Here is a 27,928-nt window from a genome sequence, read left to right as displayed (position 1 = left end):
TAATAGGTATGGCAGAAATGCAAAACGATCAACTAAGTCATAAGATAGAAAGCAATTGGTTCAACAGTGCAAATATTAATTATTTATTGATACAGCATTGTAATTTAACTGTAAGCAAGGAAACGAATTCTGCTAGTAAATCATGTATGACCACTACAAATACTATATTTACTTTTCCATTACACCCTACTTAGGGGCATAACAAACTAGAGATATAAAGCTACCTGTATGATGCGTAAAGTAATAACGCATTTTTGCCAATACAATGACGGGATGTACCTCTTATGAGATGAGCTGTACCACAGCCATTAATGACCTTGAGGACTCATGCATAGTCACCCCGATGATGGTCATTCACTTTTTCCCGGGCAGTGGTTGGTTGATCTTTTGTTGTTACCTTAACATCACGGCTTAGCGAAATTTCAGACGCCCTCTAAAAATGATTTAACATAGTAATGGAAGTTGTCAAATCAATGTATGATAAAACATACTGCCACTTTTGGCCAACTAGTGATTATTCTTGCCATCATTGCAATCAATAGAATTTACACATGAGTGATAATACGAAATGGTAGAATTATGAAATGGTCTGCTAAATGATTGGGAATTCTACAAAGTAGCTATGTAAAGGAATGAAATACTAAACGTTTATCGATATAATAACTATATCAATCTGTAAAAAATAAAAGACATCGTTTTCCGAAAAATGAATCAAATGTGTTAAATTACACATAATTGTATCTTGTATATTATATATTATTGTACACTGGTATACAATGTTTTGAGGATTGTCCAAAATCATCTAAAATATTTTAAAATATCTTTAGATCAAAAGGAATGAAGAAACTAATTAGAGATTTCTTGCAAACAAAACAACAACAGTGATATGCTCTTATATTTATTTACAATATAATTATATTGTTTAATAAAACCATCAATGAGTAATAAATATTCTGATTGACTTACCCAGGGTACAAGAAAAAATTTCGATATTTCTCCTTTTGTTCAGATTCATATATTCCTTTATGTTTTCAATACTAAACTCTTTTTCATTATTATTTATCCATAACGAAACAAGAAGAATAAATGTATGAGATAATCCAAAGAATGTCCATCCTTTTTCACAATTCTTGAAACATTTTGTCCTAAGCCATTCAAAGCCTCAAATTTACGACAAGAGATAAGCGTCTGAAGGAATCCCCTGCAGTTCTACAGCGTAATCAACGAAATGCCCGCCCAAAGAGAGCTGATTCAGATGTGAAAAGGAGCTCAATCAGCAAATAGACTAGCTGGCACCGTCTGAAGCCCTAAGCACTGCTCGGGTCCTAATTGTGTGAAACAGAAACTTCCCATACTTCTAGAAATGGAGAACATTTAAGAGAATTCAATGGAATTACTTTATTAGGGAATTGATTCTTCCATAGACACTTAGGGAAAGATTTTGGGTTGTTTCTTAAAGATGCATAACTGAATATAAAATTAGGTATTATATAGATTTAAAAGCGTGAGGAAAATGTACCAGTGGGATTTAATTTAGTTAATGACGCATTTTTAAAATTATCAAAGGATTATTTCAACGAGCACTTTGGAATTTTCTAATGTTAACAAGTGACAAGAACAACATCTGAACTAGCATCCTATTCTCCAAACTTTCACATCACACAATCACGTAAATGTTTGATTGAAATTTCAAATAAGTATAGCTGAGTAATATTTTCATACTTCTAAATTTTTCTAACATTTAAAAAAAATTAAAGTCAAGGATTTCATTTATAAACGAATTTATTTATTATTCCAAAATCATGAAAAGTTATTCCTATGTGTATTCAGAATATGTTATATTTAAATATAGAATTTATATCATACAAAGTACATTAAAAAATTTAAAAAAACAGAAATTACTTATACTTCAAAGCGTGTACAACATTCAAGAAAATTGAATAGGATAACATAAATAAATATAGAATGGATTCTTTCATCCTTATTAGCAAAATATATAATATACCTCCTCTATGCTGTTCAATAATCTGAATGGTAAGTAATATTATAAAGTAAGAATATTACAGACATTTTGTGCTAACAGGAATTTGAACATATTTTATTATAAATGATGGTTTTGTTTTTTCATTTAGTAAACTACACACTTTGTTATGGAAATGCTATATAGAAAGATAATTTAGACTTTACATTACACATTTGAAGGAACCTTATCTTATACATATTAATGGGGTTTTCTATATCAATCTGAAGATTGTTTGAAAGGAATTCGGAATTTCTAACCATAATCAGATGATAAATATGATGCTTGAATTTGAGCTCCTTCTCCAAAGCTCTGCATAACAGAAATTTAAAGATGATTAGGTCTAGGTATTTTGCGTACACCAAGCTGCCGTGGAAAAGTTTTTTTTCTATAGAATCGGATTTTGAAACCACATATCTACCACCAAATCACTTGTTCCTGAAGATAATTAAGAATAATGTTTGTGTACAGAAATTCTTCCTTTTTATAGATGTCTGGAAATTTCAGAGAATACAGTGTAACGGCTTTATAAGAAAAGCTATTTTTCTGTAGAAGTCAGTCGAATTTTTATATGTATTGTTTTGGACTTATTTTAAGATTGTCTCGGTGGAAAACGGAATTTATAACATTGGCAATAAAAACTTATCCTCATAGATTTTGAAACATTCTATACACGAGGCTGATACGGCCAATTAATGGATGGCACAGGAACAAAGAATATAATGCATTCATGCACTCTTATCTTAAATCGATCAAAATCAACTTATTTTCAACAATACTGTCTGCTCAGTTTAAATTTATAATGCCATACTCATAAGAAAAATATCTGATACATTTTCATTGGTTACTACCATATATTGAATCAGACGTACACACACATACTGACTGAAATGAATATTATCATGCACCGTACAGTTTAAACAGAGCTGATAAAAATTTTTATGAGAAGCCAGACATTTTTATACTCTTAAAATTGTCTAATATTCAAGAGAATTCAAGGAGATGATTCTATTGAAGGATTCTTTCTTACAAATAAATTTATTTAATAGAGGTGAAAAGCTTTTTCGATTTATTTTCAGAGTGTATATAGAATTTATATTATAAACGGTGAAATTAAAAAGAGAATTATAAAAATGTGTATAACTTAAACATAAAAACTGCAAATCAGATTTGGTAAATCCATTCATATGGATACAGTTAAATTCTCTGAAATTTAGGATTCATTGTAAAGCATTTTGAATATTTATCTGAATGAATGTTCCATTGTTGCATTTAAATAAACATTTATTCTAATTTATAAATTCTATTTGCTTTGCTATAGAAATAAGTTTGAATAGAATATTCTCTTTCAAAGCAAATGTAAACTTGCTATTGAAATATAACAAAAAAATCTTCTTTAATTCAGAGAAATGTAAAATGTCACAAAATTTTAACAGGAATGAATAAATATGCAGAGAAAAAAGAGACATTGTACATTATAAGATTTACGTAACTTTTAATTCCTCTTATATTAACATAAAGTGACTTTACTTTTTAAAAAAAAAACGGAAATATTCAATGTTTCAGAATTTGAGACAAAATAAAAATAAAAAAAAAACCTTCACAGAAACAATTGCAAGTTAAAATAGTACATAAAAACTTTTTTTTATTTATTCAACTAATTTTGATAAAACGCATTCATTAAGAATGTATAAAAATAGACTAATACTCAAAAAATATTTTTTTAAAAATGAATAGAAACAGTATATCTAGAGAAATTTTTGTTTTTGTAGAAAATTAAGTTAAAATTCTTAGGTTAAATACGTAGACTAAAACAATGACAAAAATTTTTTTCCACAATATAGGTGATAGATGAAAAAAAAATGTAAAAATAATTTTTCCCCTGGAAATGCCAACCAGCCGTGCTGTGCTTAGAAATGTATTGTTTGGCGTGAATGCGTAAATATCAATGCTTGGAATTCATACTCACGAGATATTCGTCATTTACACAATTTAAACTTAGATTGAAATCAACGAGGGAAGTATCAATAAGTAGCGCACATAAATCTGAACACAATAATAAAATGAAATGAAAGAATTTCTAATTTATTGCTTTTCGACATAATGGCTATTTATAATGATACATTTATCACAATCCTGGATCAGTTTGAAAATTCTGGTCTCCCAGAACATCATCGACTCGTATGAGATCGTCCTCAATCTTCTAACCACCGTAAGACATCTTCATGCATCCAAACACATGAAAATTTGAAGGCGCCATGTCCGGGCATGTATGTTGAATCACCGCATATTTTTAACTGATTCCTTGTATTCTTGCACCAATTACACCCAACCATATTCACTGATAGTTTTGTGATACTATATGTCCCCATACTTATAAGCATGAAGTGGCTAGAGAAAAACATCGCATAAATCCTTCAGAGCCAGGATTTATAAAATTACACGAAACCATATACACTGGTACTTTTGTGAAACTATATGGCCCCATACTTATAAGCATGAAGTGGCTAGAGAAAAACAAAGCAGAAATCCTTCAGAGCCGGAATTTATAATATTACACCCAACCATATACACTGATAGTTTTGTGAAACTATATGGCCCCATGCTTATAAGCATGAAGTGGTTAGAGAAAAACATCGCAGAAATGCTTCAGAGCCAGAATTTATAATACGCATTTCTGAGGATATTCCTCCCTCTCAAGCATGACAATTTACCTTAATAATTTCTATCAGTAAATTTAATATTGCTGGATTTCTTCTTTTGGAAACTTATCGTAATTTAAAAGTGACTTTAAATCTGATGAAAATCTAATAACCAGACGCTCAAATGCTACTAAAAATTTTATTGAAAATCTTAACTAATATACGCCAGTACAACTAATATACGTTACGTATATTATTGGCGTTATGTACGTTGTAATATACGTTATGTATATTATGTATATTATTGTACGTACAACTACAATACGTTATGTATTGTATTGGCTTGTTGTTGTACTTGTTGTTGTTAAAAACAGTTTCGAGCCGTTTTATATATTATTAATTACTAAAATTTTAATTTTCTTTTGAATTTTTCTCTGTTTTTCATTTGCCTGTTATCAGTACCTTCATTTTGTACCAGCGCATCAAATCGTCATTAATATATCACAAAAACAGCGTATTTTAGTTTTCTATAATTCCATTCATACTTGTGCAGGATATTGTAGATGACTTCCTATGTAGAAAGAAGCATCATGAACTTAACAACTTAGATTTAAATGTAAAACGATTATCATATTTAAAGAATAAGCGTTCAAAGCTTACTTACAGCAAAGCACTGCGCCAATCGCAAAGCTACTTCATTAGACCATAAGAAATCTATCTGACAAAATAAGAAAATCTGACAAAACTGATTGAATCTATTTAAATTCTATAAATTAAAGAAAAACCACAGTAACAACGAAACTGCATTTCTAATTTTTAGATAATAAGCCTCAAATCGAAATCGCCCGACCCGCCAATTTATGATTAAATCTACTTTTAAGTTCTCGGCTTCAAGGCCGGATGACTCTAGATTCAATACCGAAGGACACGACTTTTCAGCTAGTGTTATATTTGTTAAATCTGTAGGAGTGAAATTCCCTTTCGTTGGCTATGATAGACCTAGGTTGGCCCTAGGTTGTTGCTATGATAGAGGCTATCTTTTATCTATCTTCCCAATGAACAGAGTTAAAAGTTAAATGTTTCGCCCCAAGGTGGCTCTGCTGCAGAACGTAAGTGAAGATAACTAAAGTAATTTAAATATTGACTTTAATTTAAGTTAATTCGGTGAAATGGAAAAATTAGTAGGTTATTTATTACAAAAAATAATAATTTGTGTATGTAGTCACGTCATTGTTATATCACTCATACGATCATCGTGAAATAAATTATTTGACCACGCACCCAGCAAATACATTTCCCAAATTTCAATTTTTTAAGATTACTATCACTTTTTTGTTTTATATTATTCCTTTTTCTAATAGCAAATACACCTCCAAATATATATTCCTATAAGAATGAAGTTAATAGGTGTTTTAAATACAAATATCTCCAAAATTAAGTAGAACTAAATTCAAAATCTCCTTGCCGCTTTGGTTCATTAAATTCTCAGAGACAGCCTGGAAATCAATATTCAAACTGTTTGTAGCCCCAGCTATTATGAGAAGCAACATATGGTTCTCTAAACCACTAGAATCAGAACATTTTGGTTTAGTTTCTCTCAGGGAAAGCTGGCATTAATTTCCATTTGTACCCGGTTCTTGCGGTACGCATACTATACACAATCATTTTTCTTCCAAGTAATGTGCTTGTGGGATGAATGCCTCAAATATATTATCACACACGTTTTCTCCTCTGAATAAAGACTCAAACAAAATATCTGTCGTGAAGACTAGAATAAATTAGTTTTCTGATCTTTATCAATTACCTGAAAGCAAACGCAATCTTCGGGTTACCGGTATTTCAAAACAAGTGCAGTAAAGCATTTGTTAAGAAAATAGTTGCAATTACTTTTGTGTAATTTAATCTGGAAGAATGGAAAATGATGAAAATAGCGTTATTTGAATTATATTTATGCGGCATTAAAATGTTTAAGAATAAATTTTGCGCAAAAGAAGTAGTAAAGATAAAATGGTTTAAAAGTATTAGTTATTTAATGGAAAATACAAAATATTGCTTTAACAGAAATATGGAAGTTAAACAAGATAGAAAAAGAGCGGAGCACTGATAGAAATGCTCTAAATAAATTGAAATTATGATTAAATTTATGATTACATTTTTAGTTTGTATCGAATGTTTCAGAATTTCCTTTCTTATGTTATTACTGTTTCGGAATTTTCTTGAATGCTGTTTTCAGTGCCTCACTCTTATGTTTTTATCTCCATAATTTTAATAAAGAAATTATTTTTTGCAGTTGAGTCCTTAATATAATTTATAATTCAGCGTTGTATGTATGATGTTATCTTGTGTCCAATTACTTCTCATATCCTTTGACAAATGGCGCCTTCAAGATGGAATAAGAGTAAATTTAAATTCATCAGTTATTTTATAATCATGTTTTGAAAAATGTAATATAATGACATCAAGAACACACTACTCAGCAAAATTTAAAAGTTCTCGTAATTAGGAAGTGCGTGAAAGATCGAGAATTCAGGACATTTTTTTAAAACTGAAATTTGAGTAGTTAGAAAGAAAATTAATTTTATAAACATTAATAATTTAATTTAAATAATATTTGTGCTATATCCATGCTAAATGAAAAGAAAAATCAGAAATATTCTTTATTGCATGTGAAAAATCGAGTTTCTTCTTCCTTTTAAAGAATTTGGAAACGATATATGTTACAGTTAATAGTATTAATAATAATAACTGATAAAAGTATTAATAGATTTATTACATTGACTTAACGCACATACACATATACAGTGTATTCCAAAAGAATGGAATGAGCGTTTACTTCTCTAAAAATTGCACTCAGACATATACTTTTAATTTTAAAGAAGAGTATGGATGGGGTGTGTGTAAAACATAATATGTAGAAGCAGTCAATAAAGATTATTATTTGTCATGCTTACGAAATAATCCAGTTTTTTTAAACATTTGGCAAGATTTTTTTGTCCGAACATGACAAGAGCAGTGCATTGAGCTGAATATGAAGGCAGAAAAAAGGAAAGAGAGAGCGTGAAAACGTATTTGGATCTTATATAGTTCCGAAAAAAATTATCAACTCAGTATTTTGATTCCCTTAATAGTTTTTGTAAATCAGAATTTAAATTCCTAGTAAAGCCGGAAAAGTATTTTTACAGCATATATTAATGAGATACTATTACATATAAATACAGAAAAAGAGAGAGGTTATTACTGTTGTCACAGAATATATACTTTTTTTATAGTATTTTAAAATATGTTTCCAAAAATATATATTCCAGAAAGTTTGATTTCATTGAAGTTCAGCTTTCTTCCTTCCCTAATTCAGCTATATTTTAAAACAAAAAAATATTCGATTCAGTGTGAAAATATGGATATTACTGAAATACATTTGGTTATTATACTTTGTTTGAAAACCATAGTGAAATTTTAATGTTCAAACTGCATTTTAAATGAGAATCCTCAAATTCTGTTCGAATGTTATTTGATGTTTTATAATTGATGTTTAAAAACTATAGTTTATTAGATGCGATTATTTTTAACTTAATATTATCCTCGAATTTATTAAAAGGAAAAAATTATCTATTTCACTATAATAGATTTTTTGGATCATTAACATATCCAAAAATTAAAATAAGATCTATTTTACTTTCCTTCCCACATATTGCTAAAAATTACGAAATAACAGGAAATAAAATTGTCTAAAATCATTATAAGCAAAATATTACTTTTAAGCTGAATATATAGTGTTTCGAGTACTTTTAAGCCAGGACCTTTTAAATTAAAACAATTACAAAAATTGATTAATTCATTGATATGCCCTTTATGACTTCTACAAGTTGCTATTATAATAGAGCAAAATATATTATAATCGCAGAGACTGATTCTTCACAGAACGAAGAAGGTCATTTGAATTATTTAATAAGCTGCATTGAGCTTCGTCTCTTATATCTAAAGCTGACAGACTTCGAAAGCAGCTAAGGAAGTCCAATTTGCTCAGTAATTACCCGAGTTGTAAACGTGTCTTAAGAATTCTTATCTCTGTTTACGAATTTTTTGTTTAATGTTTACGTCATGTAGTAGGTTGGGCTCTATTTCACTATCAATTGTTTTTCGTTTGGTTTTGTTTCCGGTTTGTGAATAACAATGAGCCGAATGTGTTTGACGATTCAATTGAAAATTAATCAATTTCACTTATTTCTAGTAGTTCGTTTCCTTTTTTGTATTATTTTTCAGCGCAAGATAAAATGAATCATTGAAATAAATTTTTCAGCGTCATTTTGTGAGTTGCTCAGTAGTGCTGTAGAGCCAGAAAAGTAATTTTCATTTCACTGTTTATTTTCATTTGCTTTTAATTTGACATGTGCTGAAAAGGATCATTGAAATCATTTGATCACTGCTGATCAAAGGGAAAAGGATCATTGAAATTTTGCTATTCATGTACCATGAAGTGGTTCTGCTATATCCGAGCGAAAGTGACACGCATTTCACTAGTTCATTTGCTAACTTTGTAATGTAAGCTACCGAAAGATTTCAACTTGGTTATCGAAAGTTCAATGAAAGGGAAATCACAGTTGATAGTGAAGGTGAATGTATAGTTCCAATTTAAGGTAAGCAGTACATTCTCTCATATATTTCAGTTAAATTATGGTTAAATTCAGACAATAAAAAAATAAAAAACTATTTAAAAAATCAATACAGAAAAACATAATGATTCAATTATTAATTAAATGTTTCAAATTATTCAAAATTATTTAAATATTTAAAAATAATATGCGTTTCAAATGTGCTGTTAATAAAAAAAAAAACAAAGTATTGAAAAAAAATGGCGAAATCTGTAAATTTAGTAAAATGACTCTTAGTAAATTTATAATTTGTATTTTCTGTATCAGTCTGAAAAAAGAGACTACAGCGTAAACAGTTTTGACGGTGAAATATTATTGATATTTCAACTAACCAACAATGCTGAATTTAATCTTTTGAGCACTAAGATACGATTCAGCACCATTGAAATATACCACTTATGACCCCACCACCATTGTCAAAGGATTGCATTGCTTGCACTCGTAAATTCAAAAGTATTTGCATATTCTTATTTGGTAACATAATCTACAAACAAATTACGAATTAATAAATATATTAATGAAATAAATAGAAGGAAATCAATTTATTAATCAGTATACAAATGAATCATTAACAAATAATTATAACTAATCAATTTGTGTTAAATTAATTAATCAATTTATCTGGATACAAATGAGTATTTGATAAATAATTTTAATTAATATAATTGATATTATTTTTTCACTTATTAATTAATCTGGATGACATTATAATTTCAATTATAAAATATTTCTAAATGCTTTTTATAAATATATAATTTTCTAGTCAAAATAAGGAAATGGAGAAGATTAAAGGAAATGGTTCGAATCAATTAAGATTTTGCTTTATTTCTTAATTTAAAAGAAATTATTATTATCGAAAGACAATAGCAGAATTCAGTTAACTATCTGTCCATGCATATTAATTAAGAAACAAATAGTTTCAAGTATATTAAAAGATTAATAACACGTTTTTAGACGAAATCTGAAATTCCAAATTTATTTCTCAATATATTCTACACTATAGAATAGTTTTGAAACTATGAAAATATTTGTATTGTGAATAAGTAGAAGCGCTTGACTAATAATTAAATTCTAATTTATTTTCATTTTTTCTTACATATGGTTTTATAGAAAATTTATACTCTATAGAGCTTTGACAATTTGAATGAAACTAATATTATTTCTGTACAACTGATCTATCAAAAAACAAAGAAGTGTAGAAATAGTATCAGTTCATAAAACTCATAAAATGATATTTTTTACAACAATGTTCAGAGATAGACGTTCCTAAAAATTTTAGTTAAACCATTTTTAATGTTTTTATTCAAGTCGATTTATACTCCCGTGTTGAATGTTTAATTTGGCGCATCAGTTTAACTTTGGAATCCCCATTATATATTTCAAAATAAAACAAAATTGGTGTCATAATACAGCATTATATTATCTGTCATTAAGTGTTAAGTGACATTAACAGTCATTTTGGTATGCGATCTTGAATTAACTCAACCGAAATTCTCATAGAAAATTACATTGAGAATTTATTAAATGTAAATAATAGTATTTTTCTAGGTTTGACACGTTATGTCTGTCTCTTCACTCTTACTGCAACATAAAACACCATTAATTATCATTAAATGCCATTGATTAATATTTTTATGGATTATTTAATTTTAGTATGTGAATTTAAAAATAAGTAGATCCTAAGATAACATTCTTTTTATTGTATTACATCATCAGTTTATTAATCCCAACCAAAAACTGACGTATTATATATTTCATAAACAAGCAACTTTTAACTTCACACTTATCATTTACTTTTCAACTATTGATTGCGTTTTTTAAATTAAGAAAGAAATAATGTTGCCTCAAAATATAGACACCCTCTCAAATTCATAACATTAACAGAATGTTCAAAGATAATTTTTTTAGACAAACACAAATATTTTTATTCTAAAATATGCAATTCCCTGAGCACTTTATTTCCTTATAAAATTCCCTTTCAGAGTCGAATTCAAACGAAGAATTTGTGAGAATTTCCTTTCGAGCTTAAAATATTTTCTGTTTGGAAGAAAGACGGAGGGTGGTTCTCTGAATGCAATGGCCTGAACTTTTTTGACGATCTTGGGGGCTGTGCTTATAGGTGCTTGCGATTGATTGATGTTGGTTCAAATAGATCTTTTGCCACATACTCGTACCCCCCCCCCCTCCCGGCTCCCGATGTCCGCTGGATGGAGGGGAGAATTCATCCGTGCGTATCTTTTACCTCCCTCACCATCAACACACGCTCACACATCCATTCACTTCCTTGTTTTGTAGCAACACTAGACTCATTCTAATTTTCTTTTTTGCCTATGATTTCATATTTTTCAAGTGTTATATCAGTTTTCACAGAATAATATCTTTTTTTTGTATTTTTGACTTGTTTTCTCATCATGAAAATATTTTCTACTATTTACCTAAATTCTTGTTTTCTTCTTATCATCAGAACTCTTTTTTTCTGCCACACTTTCTAGAAAAGGCATGCAGTGCCATATGATTTTCATGCAACAACATTGGATTCTAGTTCATTTCAATATCATGTGCTGTCTATCTAAAATGAAGGCTTCGTCTGATCTTAAAAACTCTTCTCTTTCATATTTCTAACAAATAATAATAAATAATCAGTAAATGACGATGTCATATACATTGACGAAAAACTTTTATGTAGAAAATAGCTTAAAAATTATAAATATGAATTTTAGATATTTTTTCAATGTTATGAAAATTTATAAATATGAAACATCTTATACCGTCATGTTTATTTTTTCTTGTGTTTCATCCGTTTCTTCTCTTATGAAATATCAGTTTTTATTAAATAGTATAATTATATTGCCTCAAAAAATTGTGGAAACTTTTGGAAATGTGAAGAAATTAAGAATAAATTGCAAATTTATTCTTGCTTTTAGTGATAAAAATTAAATTTTGGTATTAAAATTACATGTTAAATTTAAATCAACAATTTGATTCCAGTTACGAATAATGTTTCCATCCTCAAGGATGCACAGACAGATAAAATTTCAATCATTTAATGAATATGTCCAAAATGAGTTTCAGATCAAATTTCTGATGCTACGACCACGTATCGAATTACATTTATTTAGCTTGTTGAGTTTTTCCCTTGTAGATTCCATCGGTACCAAAACATAGATGAGTTTTATGCAAAATCATTTTTTTTAAATGTATTAAACATTTATAATGTTAAAGTATTATATGTAAAAGTATAATATTAAATTTCATCAATCCAATCCTCCTGTTGTTGAGATTTTAAGTTCACTTGTACAAGAACGGGAAAGGAGATGAAATACGAAAAATATATTTTTCGGATTCGCAGATGTCAAAATTTCATAGAAAATGAAGTTCGAATTCTTCAAGATTACAATATTTATTCTGTGTATGTTTGTACGTGAAAAGTAAATTATCTTCCAACAGAAAACGTTATTAAGTTTTATAAAGAACGAAACTAATTAATTTTTGCATCATTCCATAAAATTTATTTATAATGAAGGAATTGAGATCTTGGATACAACGTTTGTATACGATGACAACTTTCGTATAAAATGTTAGACAAACTTAATATTTAACTTGATTTAACACCTTTTGTTATTTATTAAATAAACCATGCAGAGATAATAATAGCTCCATGTGCATTTCATATTTTTATATTATCTAATATTTGTTTGTTATACTTTATTCGCAAAAATATCTCAGTTTCTTCCAAAAAAATTGAAAACATCTGTCTATTTCTTCTAAAATTCCCAACTGCATTTCTAGACTTGACGATGGCGATTTCATTTCCTAACACCTTATGAAAAACTTCATGGAAAATAATTTCTGAAAACGAAACAAAAAATCATGCTTTTAAGGGAAGAAATACGAACTCGTCGGGTAATAATTATCCCCCAAAGAAAAATATAAAGGTCCCAAAGATATTTTTGAAACAAACATGAGCATCTTTTGTTCATTTGCTCCAATGTTACAAATAAATGCACACACCCAGAGGATATCATCATATACTGCCTACGCAACTCCCCAGTGTATTAAATGTCGTTTAATAATTTCAAAGAGATGAATGAGCTTAAAGGTCATTACTAGGGAGTTAAGGAAATGAAAGAACATGAAAAAAAAATTACTACCATTTTTCTTTTGATTTTTTTTCTAAAGCATTGTTTTTTCATGTTGCTATTATTTATTCTTTGCCAGCTTGGGAATGCTTTAAAGTCTGTTACTTTCATTGATGAGGCCATGCGTAATGGATACCCCTTTTTAAATCTACTTTAGAATCCAGTCTGATATAAATACAGAGAATAAATGTAAAATCGGTTCATAAGCTTGAAGGACATAACTTTTCGCTGTGATTCTAATTTGCAACAATATCACTTTAGGTAATTTCCTCTTAATTAGAATAATTTCATGAGTAATATTCTTTACTTAATTAGATATTCTATTTGAAAAAGAAGTTCTTAATAAAGAAATTCTAATTAAACAAATGCAGCTTTGAATGATCAATTTTATTCAAAATTAGTTACATTTTAATTGCTTTTCCGGCAACGCTTTTATTTATTTTTATTGATTTTACAACTTATATTGAAAGACAAATTAGTCATGTAGTATAACATTCCGCATTAAATTCCAAGTCTGCATTTCACAAATATGTTGGAATGCAAGAGAATTTGGAAAAGATGATCGTTATAAAGGAGCTCTCTCTATTAAATTAAATACTTTTAACTTAAATATTCCTTTTGATGATAATATCTAATATTATATACGTAATATTTTTATTGCATTGATTTAAATCTCCAAAAATACTTAAGTTTAAAATTATAAAATTATATTCATAATTTGGTCAACTTTCATTTCTTTATCTTAAGTAAGTTGAAATGTTAACTACGATCTCACAATATTACTATAAAAGTATTCTTTCAGAAAGCACTGCAAATGGGGCGAAATGCAGTCATCGGTTAGGAAACGGATTCTCGTTTCAGTGAAGGGTATAAGCAATAGTGGGTGTAGGTGTGTTGGCCGCATTCCGACTACGGATCAAGCCACCTATGGAAAAGATTGATAAATGGGTCGCTTAATGGATTTTTTTGTAACTGGCCTTAGTAATCGTATCATTATTTGCGATAATTCAGGTACACCAAACGGGCAAGTGCCATGCTGGGTTGATTTCATTTGAATATTAGTGTATACATAGGATGAGTGAGCGAAAAATTAATAAAATAACTTTTTGAAACACAAATATTATTTCAAAATAATTTTTAAAGATATCAGTTAGACACACGTACTGGATAAGGAACTAATCACCAGTTAATGAATTTCAGATTGCTTATTTTAAATTGTTACAGAAGTAATCAGATTAAAATGAAAAATTAAATAACTTCGCAAATCGTTCAATAAACTAACTATAAGGAGATAATTAATTTTAAAATTCGGCAGAATTTCAATTTTTCTTGAATGTGTCGAGAAAATATTTATATATCGAAATCCCTTCATTGAAGCTGTTTTCCTGTTCATAATTGCATAACTTTGTCCGATTCATTCTCACGTGATAGACGTCAAATGTGATGAATCAAAAGAGTTTTGGAATGATTTTTTACATACATTTGCTTTTTGTATGAGTATTACATTACAAAAAATCAAAAGACGTATTTAAGTGACATGTTAAATGTGTAGGTAAGTCACATGTTATCAAGTGACTTTTCTTTATTGAAATGTTCGCTGCCATGATTTATGTTTGTGATTCGGATCATCTTTCTAATTAAATGGTCCCTTCTTTGATAGCTCTGAATTGAGTTGAGAAGGCGTCATGTAATTAGATAATTGGTGTGAATCACAATGCAGATAATACATTAAATTTCCTTGTATCTTGCGTTTTCACAAATTAATTAAGGTAAATTGAAAGCAATTATAATATAACATGTCCTTCATTTATATAGTATAATATATTATGTCATATATGCTTCATATATTCATTATAATATATTATGTCCTTCATTTAATCCATTGTATTCACCAATATTGATTTTCCTCGTTAATTGTAAGAAAAGCTCAGTTTGGTTATATTTACAACCTATTTCTTAAAGCAATGTAAAAGCCGTTTTCAGACAGATATTTAAATTTTGAGTCGCGGTCAGTTGACAAGAACATTTAAGCGGGCATCCTTTCTCCAAGCCTCTGTGCCATACCAGCGCATTGGCGTTAAGTCCACGACGTCAGATCAACGAAGATCCAACGGCTTGTGCCAGACCCACGCATATAGCAGATCTTCGGTGAGATCATATTTAAAGCTTTGAAATCTTCGTACCAGATGCCAGACCTTACCACCAGGCTAACGAAAACCACAGCTGGTGAAAAAAGCAAAACAACACATTTTATTCAAACTTCTTTCACTCAAAAAACACAATACACTGAAGATCTCAGTAATTTCTCTTTATACATTTTGTTTACTATATATTAAAATGGAAGGATCAACGTAACTTCAGATCATCAATTTAAGATATAAAGCACATAGTTATAATTAATGCTGATTTTTTTTTTTTTTTGAGAATCTTAATAAATTTTTATTAAGCACTTTATTCAAACTTTTGACATCAAACATTCCAGTTTCTTCGGAGAAAATATCAACGCTTAATTAAAATAGACTGTATTTGGATAATAAATAACAAATTAGCCAGTCCTTATTTTTAACACTAAAGCAAAATTATTTCAGATTGTAGAGAATTTGAAATCTGAATTCATGGCTCATAAAAACTAGAGTTAACTATACACCAAACCATTAATCACAGAAGAAATTTACTTTTTAGTATTTTGCCTATGAAATATTTTTATTGTCGAAAACATTAATCATAACATTTTTGCATTATAAAGTAATTTTGTCTTTAATATTGATTTGATGTTTCATCTCTTTTTATAAATGTTTCATAAAAGCCCTTTAAACATCTACATTAAAACAAAACTTAAAATATTTTATTTAAGTATTATCTACGAGATAGAGTCCTGTATCTAAAAATATTAAAAATATAGATTTTAATAATTCTTGTAAACTTATAAAATGAATTTATAAAAGAAAACTTTTTAAACATTAATCTGAAATTAAACATCTGAATATCTTTTGAACATCAATTTAAAATTATTGGAATCCTCTAAATTCATCATTAATTTGTTTTAGTTTATTTTTAAAGATGACAGAAAATGTATGCTATTTTAATGCATTAAAAATGTAAATTTAAAAAAAATTATATTATTTTGTCCATTTTTATACGGCATAAATTATTCCGTAATGTCTTTTCTAAGAAAGTATATGGCCCATTGCATAGCCTCAAAGTATATCCTATGTTAAAAAACTAAAAATGAAAATTGAAAAAAAATTTGTAAAGCTTAGTCTATTTTTTTCTATAAGGAATAAATTATTCTGTATTATGTTTTTAAAAAAGTATTGTTATGGCAAGTTTCAAAAAATATCTTGTATAGTACATGATGTGACGTAGAAAACAAGATGAATATTCTACTAAATAAAATAGTTAATCTTGCAAAACATCGATATACAAAATAAATAAATTATTAAATTATTTACTAATAATATGCAGTTCATTGATAACTAAATTCAATTATTTATAAACGTAAGGAATCCTTTCATCCGTTAACTCTTTACACCGTTTTAAGAAAAATAAAGAAAATATATTTGCGAGGTAAGTGGAGGAATTTATGATTTTTTAAAATGAGTATCTTATCTAAGAATTCAGTCCAAGATATATATAAAAAAAAGTGGGAGCTTGCATAAATAGAGCGGAAATAACTTTAAAAGGGGGAGAAAATGCTAAGAAAATATTTGATGCGAGAGCTTGAGTGAGTGCAGGAATTATGCGAAGTAGCTTGAAAAAATATGATGAGCGATTTATATACGCGAAAGTATAAGCGTTACTGTCAAAGGAAATTATATCGTCAAAATAATATCTTTCTTTATTCAATATTCCTTCCTATTTTTGTCAGGACCAATGTTATATGAAAAATGTTTCATAAAGTTTAATGTATGAAGACACAAAGGAGCCTGTTTACTTTCTGACTTAGAGAAAAGGCTGTGTTTTGAGCTAAAAAAGTGAATTCGGCATAAAATTTAGCTGTGAATTTATAGAATAAAGTTCACCTTATTTCAGTAGACATCATCAACTTAAAATTAAAAATATTTGCAAAGTAACTTGAAAAGATTTTTAAATGAAATTAATGCAAAAACTATTTTAAAAATTGATATTTTTGAACAATTTTAAATGGCATTAAAAGGTTTTTTGGATAAAACCCCCTGAGTTTTAAAGTGGTGTTTTTAATTCTCTTATTAACAAATACCATTTTGCATCATTATGTGATTGTAAAAATTCTTATCCTAAATTTAATATGACTTGTTTATGCCATATTCACATAGATATTGCTTCCACGACATTCTGTTAACCATGACTAAATTTTGTTCTACGCTGCTTTAATAAATTTTAAATTTTATGAATGTGATTTAAGAGGAATGTTGGTAAAATGTATTGCAATAATATTATGATTGAGTGTGAAAGTATTGGATTAATTTTGTTATTAAATATAAAGGCACTGGATTGCTAATGTTATAGGATGTGAAATTATTTTATTGACATTGGCGTGATATTGTTTCACCTTTTATAAGAATTTAATAATTGGATAATGCATTTTGTGCTTTGGTAGTAATGTGAGAAAACGTTTTAGCTTCAGAATTAATGAGTATAAAAAAATTGGGTTTATATTAGATTGATCTTGTTTTATTTTTCCAAAGGCTATGCTGAGAACTTAGAGTTTTGGCTACTTTTTTTTGTTTGTTTTAAAGAACTTCAAATGCATGAGAGTGTGTATGTAGAGACGCTATTTCTTTCTTAAATGTTGGAAATAAAATATAATTTTGATAACATGAGGAATAGATTTTACTTTTTTTTTCCCATCTTTCATTTTTTTTTTTTTTTTTTTTTTGTAATGCTGAAACTTTGCAACAACCTAACATCCCTCACAAGATTTTCGTTTATTCTATTTATTTTTCATCTGAATATTTTTTATAAAGACTAGTACTTTGGTTTTATTAAAAATATAACTATACGGTTCCTTCTACCTTCTAAATTTTGAGGTATTGTACCGTAACTTTTGCATTTTTCATGCAAATTACAGATATATTATAAAGCATTCTTCTTCTTTAGCTTTCAGCAATAAAATAAAAGCAGGCAATTAAATATTTGACAAACTAATGAAAACAATATTAATTTCAATGCAACAATGTATTGTTGAAAATTAGAAAAAAAGTATTTTCTAAAAATTGCCAAAACTCAGAAAATTCGCTGATTAACTGATTATCGCTGATTAACTTATTAAACTGATATCCTCAAATATATATATATATATATATATAAGCGATATTTTTGTGCAATTGTATTTTCGAAAAATATCGAGCAAAAATGTCAAAATTCAACTTAATTTTTAATAATTGAAATTCTAGTTAAAATATCAAAACACTAGCTTCAAATTGCACGTCCTATCTTCCTCCAGATATAAATTTGTCAAAATTGACAATTGCGGGTCAAACTGGCTGGCCTGTAGAGCGCTAACACAAACACAAACAGAGAAATACATGCCCACACACATTCATCTTTATTATTATTAGATGTAATAAAAATTAACAATATAATCTATTAATCAAAATTTCTTTTGTAAAAGAATAGATGGAAACTTAAAAGTAAAATTGCACTATTAATGGTAAAATGCACTATTTTTTAGCTGAAATTAATAATTCAAAAATTTTCAACAGCAATGAAACCATACAAGAGAAATGAATCTTTTGTGGCAAAATTTAATGTTTTTTTAGTTAAAATATCTCGAGAATTAACTCAAAACATTCTCTAAGAAAGGAATTTAAGGTCACTGCTAAGTACTTCAAATCAGAAATTCTTAAGAACACTTTTAGTGTCTTCGTTTATTCACCACAACACTTGTTTCTACTTTCGGAAAAAACTGCGAGAAACTATTTCGTAGCAAGGAAATGTGGAAAAAAAGAGAAAAACTATTTTCTTCGAATGTGAAAATTGCGGTAACATTCTTCTGAGTTAAAAAATAGAAAAAACCCTCTAATGCTATTTTCGTAAATTTTTTTCGTACCGAAATAATCAGGAAACATCTTAATTTTTTTTGTTTGCCCTAAGACAATGCATCTCATTAAGTTATTATTTATGTTTTAAAACCTCAGCTGGAATTTTATAACCAATTGCTTATAAAATGTTTTGGTAATTCTTTCTGCATTCTAGATGCATGTAATAAAAATTAGGATTAATTAAACTCGCTTTTTTTTCGCTATTAGGAATATTCTCGGTAACTCTTCCTTACAAAAATCACGATCAAGAAAGATATATATATATAATTATTTCTGAAATAATGAAATTCTAACTCTTCCTTACAAAAATCACGATCAAGAAAGATATATATATATAATTATTTCTGAAATAATGAAATTCTTCCTTTTTTTTGTTTCAACAAAAACTTCATTTCTGAAATTCACACAATTTCGGGCTGTAATATTTTATTTAAGAAACATCTAAGGAAATATTTTATCAGTACCTAGTTTTTTTCAAGTAAAATTGTTATTTATAATATAGTTTCTAAGTACAGCTCGTGAAAAGAAATCTATGCTATTATTTTTTATATATGCATATTTTTTCTTCAGTAATTTCAAGTCCTTTGAAAAAGTATCCATGTTAAAATATCAGACATTTTCTTTTTTTAAAATAAATATTAATGACCTAAATTATTAATGCTCGATTGAATATTTTAATCTCCATCAGGAGAATCCTTCGTCTTATTCACATATCGAGAATATAAATGAATAAAAATATAATGTAAATTTTACACTTATTGCTTTTGACTGTACTTAAAATGTTTAGGCTCACAAGATATTTCTAGAAATGTAAGCATTTATTTCTAAATATAATTAACTTAATTTCTTTTAAAAATGCAATTGAAAAAAATTCACTTACTTAGTTAAAACTGTAAAAAAGTATCAACGGTGATTTACACTAGTACTGCTATGAAACTGGAGCAGCAAATTTAATTGATGAGCAGATAACTCAAATAAGAACAGATCAGCTATTATTTCTTTAAACAACTGCATTAAGCCTGTGAAAGAATATTTTTTCGTTCAATGATCAGAAAGGCCAGCTGATTTTTTTTCAAGAGGGATGATTAAATGTAATTTTGAAAAATAAGATTTTATATAGAGAGAATGAAATTTATTTGAACAAAATTTATCATTTCATTTGAAAATATTTTCCTTTGTATGTGAAGTAGATTTTGTGTTGAATCAAATTATTTCGCAGATTTCTAATCAAATGTTTACATTTATAAACTATCTTACATTTTGTTAAACTAAAACATGTAACAATCGAGGGATTAAAACCATAACAAATGTTTTTCCAAAAATATACAAGAGCTTCTCTATATATAGACTATGAAACAATAAGTATTTTTTAAAATCTAAAATACATTGCATTTTATCAATAATGTTCTTTCATGTTACAAAAATAAATTTTGGATTTACTTTCTTTTGATTTATTTCTTTATGCATACTATCTAAAAAATTCAAATAAATGTATTTTATAGCGCATTATATCAGCCTCTTGTTTTCGCAGAAAATTTAACTAGATTGTTAGTAATAACTTAACTAAATTAAAAGCAATGATATAACTATATTTTAAAACGCATTAATTGAGATAGCTTCGAAGTTTATAAGGAAAAAGTTTACTAACGCCTACAATGATAAACAAAGAGCTTTCAAAACAATCTCTTGCTATTTAAACGAAATTTGAAGAATATGCAATATATATATTTGTCTTAAATACTTAAATAATATTGTGCTTTCATTTCTTTTTAATATTACTTACTTTTCAATGAAACATTTAATTTACAACTCTAATAATAGCGTTCTATCTTTATGATTTTCTCTTTTTGTTAAATATATAAAATATTTTTACATGGCCTTTTCTCAAAATATTTTAACATGACTTCTCTTATAAAATTAATATTTGCTTAAATTAATATATTTATTTATACTTAAAAGTTTTAAATGGTTAAAATATATCATTTTCATTGATAGCTGTGTAAATTTTCAGAACTCTAGAGCATAAAGAAATAAAGAAAATGTAAATTCAATCCTTACGAAGAAAAAAGATCTGAAACTAAATAAAACACTAAAAAAGTAATCGTTTATCTAGATGGCACAGTTTTTACACTGCATATAAAAAATTCTTCGCTGATTTGATTGTAAATGAAAAAAGAATAAATAAAACGAAGTGCATAAAATAAAAATCATTTATTTTATGCATAAAAAAGAAATAATTATGAGAGTCTGGAAAATATTTTAAATTAAGAAAATAAGAAATTCTAAATATCCACTCAAAGCTATCTTAAAAAAAATTGCATAATATATGCTAACAATCGAAACAATTTACCATTACATTTTAAAATAAGTTAGTTTCTTGTAAACACACTTTGATGCAAATTTTAATCACTATCAGCATAATCTTAAGCGCAATTTTTGTTGCAATATATGATATTAAGTTCACAAACCAGTAGCAAACAACGGGGAGATTTTGAATTACTATACGATAATAATTTTATAAGATAAAATGAACGGTTAACTACTATAAGAATCATCACAATAGTTGTCAATTATTCTCTTACTTTCACACATCTTGTTAAATGATTAAATGAATGCAACTTTTATATCCTAAAGACATTCATGCTATAAATTTCTCAGAAAAACAGTAGCAAGTACTCGATAAAGTCATGGTGAAGTTTAAGATAAATTGTTCCAATGATACTTATGCTAATCTATCTTTGATTGATTCTTTGGGAACCATTGTAGCTATTTTGGATCGAATCTGTCTCCTGCGGTAATAAAAAGAGATAGATGGCATTGCTATTGAGCTTGAATGTTTTAGGTAGAAGGTCCAATTTAGGTGAAACTGCGCCAAACACAGAGTTTATTAAGAGATCAAGAATTATATAGATGGAACATTTTAATATTGTTATAAGAAACATCTTCAAAGCGCATATTTTGTAAAGCATCGTAGAAAAATTGAGATGTTCTATAGTTTCAAAAATAGTTATAGCATAAGCAATCTGCTGCACAAGTGACTTAAGTTATATTAATGACATGATTAAGTTTTACATAACAAATTATGTACGATTAGTTACAGTTAAAATAGTGAACCTCATTACTGTGCCATACCTGTCAGAAAAATTTGCTCAGTAATAAAAATCTTAAATTTTTAACTTCGCTTTCAACATCTAAATGTTGTTAAAATAAACTCAGGGAGTTTTTCTGAGAATGGGCACACTGAAAAGTGCAATAAAAGCTTAAATAACTCGATGAACTCATACATTTTAAAAATTCGATTGTCTTGGTAGAGTACAGTAGAGATAAGAAAACATAAAATTTGATTAATATGGATTCAAGGAATCTTCTTGAGAAGAGCTATACAATAGATCATGGCTAATATTTAAATAACTTGATGAACAAATTCATTTTAAATATTCGATAATCTTGACAGAGTAGAGATGAAAAAGTATATAATTTTGCTTAAATTGGTTTAAGGGGTTTCTGGGATAAGCAGATGAATTTTTAAAAAATCAATATTCACATCTAGAATATTGATTCAACGAAATCTCACATATCATTTTAAAATGCTTATTTTGCTAAATGAAAATAAATCTTGCCATCATGCATGCTGCGATACAGTGAAGCATATGATTCAAACCTCTCTACAATGTAATTAAAACATGAAGAATTTGCTACGTGACGGAAGTAAAACTCTAGTAATTTAGTAATTCGGCTCTTGAATCAGTTCAAATGCAGTGGAGAATCTTTTGCTGATGCACCCATAGGAATAGGTTAATGACGTAATATATTTATTTGTACTTCATTAGTTTTTGCTTTTAAGCATTTTATAATGCTAAAATTTTAATTTTGAATACTTTTTATAAAAGTATTAAAATGATAGTCTGGAAAGTAATTACCAAACGTATCATACATATATTCACAAAGAAGCAGAATTTGAATTTAAAAAAATGATTAAATAATTCTTATATATTATTATTATATTCTGTATTTTGATTATATTATTATTATTATGTATTTTCTTTTTCATATCATTTTATTTTAATAGATTTTTTCATTCCATGCAATTAATTTACAAATAAATTTTCTGTGCGCTCAATTAAAATATGTTTCAATTAATAAATGTTAAGCACTACTTCTCAGCACTTTTTTTTATCTCAAATAGAAGTGATGTATACTCATTCTCATTTTAACGTTCGATTTCCTTACATATTTTATAGTTTTAAAGTAAATTGTGCCATTCGTACAATTTATTTTCTTCAGAACATTTTAGTTTTTTTTAATTTTAAAGCATTCTTTATTTTGCTTTTATTAAATTTGTATGCCTTCTTAAAAAAATTATGATCAATACTTTTTTTTTGTTTTGATTATTTTACTATGAAATAATTATATAAGGTTTATCGCACATTCTTCAATTCTTTCATTCAGGATGAATGGGTTATGATACAAATCGATTCAAAACGAAATATTCAAGATTCAAAACAAATTTTCAGCTTACACCAAACAAATTGTAGCTATTTGAACAAGAAACGAATAATCATATTTGAGCAATCAATCATTTCTAATTCAGTACCAGATTTCAAATCAGGGAAACTTCTCATGTGTTTCCAACTGCAATTAAGTATACGTGTCTACTCCCTATATGTGGTCAAAGACCCGAATTCCTTTACAAATTGGCGAGTTACAATTTGACGCTTCAGAGGCATTGAAAGATAGTCTAGAATTCCATTGTAGTTAATGATGAGAAGCAATTCTAGAACTATCATTTCAACGAAAACTGGAATTCCTCGGGATTTCGATATCGCTTTATTTAACCTTTCTCTGATAGTTAAACTGCCTCTCAATATGCAGTTTCATTTGAACTGTAATGGGATCTAATTTGAATAAAGCTCATCTGACCCTGAGTAGATTTCCTGCATATGTCTTGCAATTTACTATTATCAATCAATTTATTAAATCCTGATTCGGATTTATCTCTTCCTATGTGGCATTGCAATTCAATTAACAATACTATGCAGTGCTATGGAAAAAGATAAGTTTCATGTAAATTTGAAATAAAATAATCAGTTGCAGCTGACATTTATAACAAAATTGGTTCTTAAAGAAGACGCTTATTTCGATATTGTTGGAAGGCCATAAGGACTTCATGTCAAAGTTGCGTCTCTTTAAGAAACGTCGTCTGTATAGGGCCGAGTCGTGTACCTTAAATCCAACGAAAGGTCAGATTCCTCTCGGTTATGTCAGACAGAATTGAGGTGTCCAATGGAGGTGTCGTCCTCATCCTCTGAGCATGGCTTGTAATAAACTAAGCCCACCTTAATATATTTTAAAAGCATGATGTTAATCTGATTGAAATGAATGAAACAAAAAAATTAGATTAAGGACTGGAGGTAACTCACAATCGTCTGATTTTGAAGAATAAATAGTATAGTGTTGACTTTTCAGTTAACTCTCTATTTGTCCACATCTAAAAGATATACACAACGATACAGTATAATTTTTCAAGAAATAAATTGCCAAATATGGTAATCCACAAAATTCCAGTTGCAACCCTAAAACATGAAAACTGAATTAAAGCGAAATTCAGTTTTTGCCGTTATGCGAGATCGCAGACACTTTCGCGAGCCTGCTGCGAGATCATATTTCTATCGAAGGCCTTATCAATGATTATAGCTAATAGAGGGTTAATTGGAAGATAATCTCTACTATCTTCTTCGACCCCATTTACGTCTTACTTGCTCTTATATTCTCTCATTAACAATCAATTTACCTGTCAGACAAAGTGAGTCTGCCTTGACTACGGGAGCAAAAATGTTTTTCAAAGGATTAAAGCAGAGATAAAAAAAGCTTAACAGGGCCCGAGTAAAAAAGTTTGACTATTTTCTTACAGGCCATATGAATACTGCACTAATAAGTTTCTTCCTCTGCAAAAGGGAGCTAAAATTATTAAATTTTAAAATATTAAAAATTCACTCTCCTTACGTAGTTTATCTATAATGTCTCTAATCCATCAGTAGGCAATTTGAGAACCCTGTGTTCTCGCATCACCACATATGCACTGCTCAACAAATACATAAATAAGGAAAAACAAAAGTTGCGAAAGGGATAATAACTTTTACATTTAATAATTTAAAAATTGAGAAAGAATTTTTCTTTTTAATAGAGGAGATCTTCTTATGAAACTGACTTTTGAATTCTTATAAGGAGGTTAGGTTTCAAATTTACGTGGTCCATCCCTAGACAGCCATTAAATTGCTTTAATATGAAGCAATATAGATATTCCTTACATAAACAGCAATCAATATAAATTAATTTTCACCTTCTTTGCATAAAGTATAGCAAAATAAAATATTTTCACGTTAGAAAAATACTGGAGATTAATATAGCATTAATCTCATTTATCAATCTCAGATCTTCACACGCGCACAGTGTCTATTCTAATTCCTGGTCAAATAGATATCCAATTCTTAAGTGACAGCCTTTAGAAATAAGGTAGAAAGAGATACATCCAATTGTAAAAATGCTCTTAAAGATGTAAATAACTATGATTTATTTTCTTGGGTCAATCAATGTATTTCTAAGAAAATTACGAGATTATTATGTAGATTCAATGTAATATTAGTTACATTTAATCAAATATTTTTGGCATGCTGACTTTAAGTTTTTAAAAAGTTTCCCATTTCTACGAAAAAAAATGACTGAGTTCCGACGCTTTGAATATCATTATTTTAGCTATTTCAATGTTTGTATCAAGGAAAATCAGCCAGAGTATTTCTACCGTTGTTTGGCCTACAATAAAGAAATTCAGAGCTTCAGAAGTTTCAGTCCAGAAGCGCATTTTTTTTATAGATGCTAGAGTCTCAAAAAATATATTACTGAGTATGATTAATAGAAATTAATAATATTACGAATTAAATTTTAAATTCGTAATTGTGTTATATGAATCAACATTTACTGGTTCATATAACGCAAAGTTTTATTCTTTCCGTTATTTAGAATACTCGTCAACCTCGAATGGCTTAGAAATAAAATTATATGATATAATGAGAGTGGACGCCATGTCTTTCTAAAATACTGCTGTCTCACATTGTTTTTTTTTCATTTTGATAAAAAAATTATCATGTATCCCTTATTATTGTTATTATATTACTATACCTTTCTTTTATAATATTTGCCGTTACAAAAGATCAACGAAGCAAATATTATATACATGGTGTTTACATTTTGACCAAAAAAGAGAAATGTGATTTTAAGTAATATTACTTTTTACCTTTTTTTTTCTAAATAAAATGCTTTATAACAAATATGGGAGTACTTTATTCAGAAATTAAATTTCCTAGTTTTGAGACATCATTAAAAGATATGTTAATTTTAAATTCGCACATATATATAACTTCACTTTCGTATCCTGAAGAAAACTATTCCAATTGTTGTCTTCTGTGTTTTTAAAAAAGAAATCATCTTAATTTCTTACATGGATTTTCAGTTCATGACATAATTCGCGTTCTAAAAACTGTTTATTTTGTGAAGAAAACAACTGTTAATAATAACTGTTTCGAGAAAATGAAACGACGAAAAAAGTTTTTCATTTTATATTTAGAATAAATAGTATTGAGACATTTTGTAAAAAGGAAATAATATTGAATTTTTAGCAAAACTTTTAGTTTATTTTAAACTCCAGAAGAACAATAGTTCGAAGCACATATTATACATTTTATAAGACCTTTTACAGAAAAGAATAAGTTTTTTTGCATTTTGTTTTTATACAATAAACGTTTATTGATTTATAGATCTAATTGTTTGTGTATGAGAGCTAGTAATGATTTTTCTGTTAAAAGTTAAAAACGTGCTTGTTAAATATGCAGAATATAGATACAGTATTGTTGCAATAATGGCCAGCAAACCACAAAACTCAGCAGTAAATCTTTTCTTTATATCTCATATAGTTAGAAAGAAATATGGCCACCATAAACGTTTTTATGAGCTTTGTTATAATTTATATTTTTAATTGATTCAAATATGAATAAGTACTAGAAAAGGAAATTCTTAAATTGTTTTAACCTTTATAGTACGAAGTAACTGAAAACTCATGCATGTTTTGAATTGTCTTTCATAAACAAACTGGAAAATCCCTTCTCCAATTTTTTAATGATTAGAAGATAAGTTGTATAGTTCTATTGCTTCCCTCCTCCCTTTCGCGTAAAGTCCCCCCCCCATGTGTTGCCCATTATACATTTAATGAGGGAATAGAAAGGGTATTAGAAAGGGGATGTAAACCAACAGACAGGTAATTTGAGAAGCGACATATTTGTTAAACGGGGTGACTGAATTTCAATCGATTACGCCTTATGTTCACATGCGATTTACCTCGAACAAATCATTAGCGACAAAAATATATATATATATCAAAGGAGCTACACACACACACCTCCCA

At 27.9% G+C, this 27,928-nt stretch overlaps 1 protein-coding gene across 3 annotated transcripts in view; it reads left to right on the top strand.

Moving 5' to 3' along the window:
- The first annotated feature begins 8,895 nt into the window (after positions 1-8,895).
- LOC129959505 (muscarinic acetylcholine receptor DM1-like) overlaps positions 8,896-27,928 on the top strand; it is a 282,793-nt gene continuing 263,760 nt past the window's right edge. For all 3 annotated transcript variants that reach the window (XM_056072368.1, XM_056072367.1, XM_056072366.1), the window contains exon 1: positions 8,896-9,296. The gene's annotated coding sequence lies outside the window, so the exon portion shown is untranslated. The remainder of the gene's footprint in view (positions 9,297-27,928) is intronic.

This window comes from Argiope bruennichi, chromosome X1 (assembly GCF_947563725.1).
Source record: "Argiope bruennichi chromosome X1, qqArgBrue1.1, whole genome shotgun sequence".
Lineage (NCBI taxonomy): Eukaryota > Metazoa > Arthropoda > Arachnida > Araneae > Araneidae > Argiope > Argiope bruennichi.
This window is presented reverse-complemented; position numbering and strand designations above follow the sequence as displayed.